The following is a 4,116-nucleotide window of genomic DNA, read 5'->3' as shown; positions in this document are numbered from 1 at the left end:
TATATATATATATATAGGGTGTAGAAAGCTTAAATCCGCTGTTTTTTAGTCAGAAAAACATTTTTTTTTCCTAGGAAGCAAAAACAAATTTATTCAAAGTACTTGCTAACTATACATTTTTCCCATCTTTCGGGCAATTTGTATATACCACGCCAAAAAAATTCCTCATCTTTCGAGGCAAACCACTTATCAAATCATTTTCGGACGTTTTCGTAAGAATCGAAGTGCCGCTCAGCGAGCGCATCGACGAAAACAGATGTGATAGTCAGAAGGTGTCAGGTCTGGTGAGTAAGCGGGATGAGGTAGCACTTCCCAGTTGAGTGTCTCCAAGTAGTTTTGGACCATTGTTGACGTGTGCGATGATGCGTTGTCGTGGAGGAAAATCAACTTGTCATGTCTTTTCCGATAATGCGGCTTTTTTTCACGCAGAGCACGGTGCAATTTGATCAGTTCTTGGTAGTAGGTGAGCATTAACAGTTTCATCAGGTTTTAACAGCTCGTAGTAGACGACATCCTCTTGATCCCACCAAACGTACAGCATCGTCTTCCGTCCGAAGCGATTTGGTCTTGAGGAAGATGTTGATGGTTGGGCGGGATCAACCCAAGATTTCTTGCGTTTAGGATTCTGAAAATAGATCCACTTTTCATCGCCTGTCACAATCCAATGCAGGAACGACTTTCTTTTTTGTCTGGCAAGCAGAATTTGGTATGTGTTTTGGCATCGCTCCATCTGCCTACCATGCGTTCAGTTCATGCGGCATCCCTTTTTGCGATCTTTTCTCCATGGCATGTATCCGCATGGAAATGGCTGCTTGAAAAACATCCAATTGCTCGGCAAGCATTTTTTGCGATTGGGTATCGTCCTCGTCCAAAAAAGCCTGCAATTGACAGTTCTTAACTTTCCTGGGCCGATTTTCACGCTTCTTGTCACTCAGGTCAAAATTGTCGTCATTGAACCGGCGAAATCAATTTCTGCACGTTGTTTCCGATAAAGCATTGTCGCCATAGGCTTCCATAAGCATTCGATGCGATTCGGCAACTGATTTCTTTAAATTGAAACAGAAAAGCAAAGCTTCTCGCATATGCTTTTTTTTTAGCAAAAAACTAAACATGATTACGAAAGAAAAAATGTATGTTGTATGAAATTGCTGATGATGTGCACTGGTTAATGTTGACAGATGTCAAACATAAAAAAGTGTGTTGTGTGCCCAGGATAGCTTTGTACGCTCTCACTAATGCCTATGAGCAAACAGTGGATTTAAGCTTATACACCTGATATGTATATATTTATACTCAACGTACACCTATATTTAATCTCTTCGGTTTCGTTATACTGCGCGCGTGCATGTATGCATGCGTGCGTGCGCGCGCATGTGCGTGTGAGAATCGGAGAAGAGGAAGATAGGACTATTGGGGATTGGAAGCGAGGAAGAGGGTGCAGGAGCATATTGAGATTAGGTGCTTGTAAAGAACGGTGTAAGAGGTGAGGTTTCCTGGAGTATATAAGATTATTAGTTTATCCTCTTCGTTGGAGGGAGAGGAAGAGTCTAAAAAAGCTGATTCCAATCAATATGGAATCTGATTGGTACGGAGGAGGGGAAAGGAATTGTTCTTTAATTGAGAGAGAATTACTAAGGATCTCCCGGATGGCAGAATCAAGGACAGAGGGAGTGGTCATGTCTATCGATTGTGTTTCTTTGGAGATTGGCGAGTATGAAATCTCTAAGAAACCGTCATGGTGGTGACACACTTCGGCTAGATGAACGGCTTCGCTTATTCTTTCGGAGGGTTTATCCCCGTTTTTTTTGTACTATGCACGCACGCAAGCACACAAGCACGCACGCACTCACACCGCAAGAAATCCATTAATGATAGTAATATTCTCTTCAAGCAACACACATTCTACTACACACATAATTTTATATAATTTAGCTCGCTCTTTCTCTAACGACTTTCATCCAACGAAGAAATAGTCGTTGAGATCTTTTAGACGTTTTATATGATATCTATTGCGCCATGACCACATATTATGTAATTTTATTTAATTTATGGGTCGTTTGGTGGCTCGTTTGATAAGTTTGGTAAATTTCCATGAAATGGCGCTACAATTCATTTGATGACGCGAAATCTCGAAAGATCCATTCTTCGAACTCAGGCCAAATTTCAGCCAGAAAAGACGCATAGTTCACGTTAGTCATTTGAAATAGGCTGTCTCAAAGTCTGCAAAATACTCATTGACGGCAACAATGACTTCCTCGTTTGACGAGAATTTCTTCCCACCGAGCCAAGTTTTTAAGTTTGGGAACAGAAAGAAATCACACGAGGTCAAATCCGGAGAGTAGGGATGAGGAATCAATTCATAGCCCAATTCGTAGTTTTGTCATTGCAACGGTCGACTTGTGGGACGACGCGTTGTCTTGATAGAAGAGCACTTTTTTGCATGCCAATCTCGCTTCAAATGATTACCAAACGTGAACTATGCGTCCTTTCTGGTTGAAATTTGGCCTGAAGGGGTTCGAAAAATGGATCTTTCGAGATGTCGCGTCATCAAATGGATTGTAGCGCCATTTTATGAAAATTTACCAAACTCATCAAACGATCCTGTATATATATATATATATATATATATATATACAGGGTGGACCATTTAGCGTTTGGAATTTCAACCAGTTATTTTGAAAGGTGTAATAACATTTATGACATATCAGAAATTTAGTTTTTTGTTTGACATTTACGAAATGGGTCGCTATACGCTTGAATAAAATTGGGAAATATTGAAAACTTACTTCCAAAGTGGTGAGTCTTCAACCCAAACTGTAAGAAATTTACGTGGAAAATTTGGTAGAAAAGAAATGCCTTCAACGCAGTTTGTGGATCAATTTGTGAAGCGAATTCGGTAAATTGGATTCTTATTGGATAAAGCAACTCGTTTACGTGCTCGTCCAATAAGGTCAACCGAAAACATTGCTGCTGTTGCTCAGAGTGTGCTTGAACAACCATCAACATCAATTCGCTATCGTTCTCAAAACTTGAACATTTCACGCACTTCTTTGAGAAGAATTTTGAATAAAGACCTCGGTATGAAGCCATACAAAGTTCAATTATTGCAAGAATTGAAGCCGCATGACCATCGATGCGTTTTCGGTTCGCTCAATGGGCTGAATAACGCTTAGTTGAAAATGAGCATTTTTACCTCGGTGGCTATGTGAACAAGCAGAATTATCGTATTTGGAGTTCAGAGAATCCGCATGTCGTCATGGAGAAGCCCATGCATCCACAACGACTGTTGACTGTTTGGTGTGGTTTTTGGTCCGGCGGCATCATTGGGCCATTTTTCTTCGAAAATGAGCAAGGAGCTGCCATCACTGTTAATGGCGAGCGCAACCGCGCTATACTAAACGAATTCTTGCTTCCCAAATTTGAAGAGGAGGACACAGATAACATTTGGTTTCAACAGGACGCGCACCTTGTCACACAGCCAACGCTACAATCGATCTTTTGCGCACTGTCTTCGAAAATCGCATATAATCAGCCGAAATGCTGTTGTCAATTGGCCGCCTCGCAGCTGCGATTTGACTCCGCTGGACTATTTTTTATGGCGAACCATCAAGGATGAGTGTTACGCTAACCAGCCAGAAACGATTCAAGAATTAAAACATGAAATCAAAGTTGCCATCGATGAAATACGCGCTCATACAGTGGAAAATGTACTGAAAAATTGGATTGATAGAATGGGGTATTGTGCAGCCAGCCGTGGACGTCATTTGAATGAAATTGTATTTCATGTTTAATGGCAATGTACTACCTTTCCAATAAAGCTATAAACTTTGAAAAATATTCATGCGTTTTTTTTTAGAACCAAATTAAATTCCAAATTTTAAATGGCCCACCCTGTATTTTCTAAATAAATATCCTTCCTTCGATTTATTTTAATCCACCACTTGTATTCCTTTCTCTTTAATACCTGAGATCGCACGAGGTCCAATCCCAGGTCAAAAGGATTAAGTTCCTTGACTCAAAAAGTAGGACCGACGTTCGGAACAGGCGTCCTTTCGAGACGTTGACCCATATTCCGGGACCGAAAAGATGTGTACGACTCACAGTATTCATCTCTGT

At 40.7% G+C, this 4,116-nt stretch overlaps 1 pseudogene; it reads right to left on the bottom strand.

The window, feature by feature from the left end:
* Window positions 1-3,000, bottom strand: part of LOC108690461 — a 5,436-nt pseudogene extending 2,436 nt beyond the window's left edge.
* Window positions 3,001-4,116: the final 1,116 nt, after the last annotated feature.

Source organism: Atta colombica, unplaced genomic scaffold (assembly GCF_001594045.1).
Source record: "Atta colombica isolate Treedump-2 unplaced genomic scaffold, Acol1.0 scaffold33, whole genome shotgun sequence".
In the NCBI taxonomy this organism is placed as follows: Eukaryota; Metazoa; Arthropoda; class Insecta; order Hymenoptera; family Formicidae; genus Atta; species Atta colombica.
Note: the sequence above shows the minus strand (reverse complement) of the source record. Positions and strands in the feature narration are given on the sequence as shown.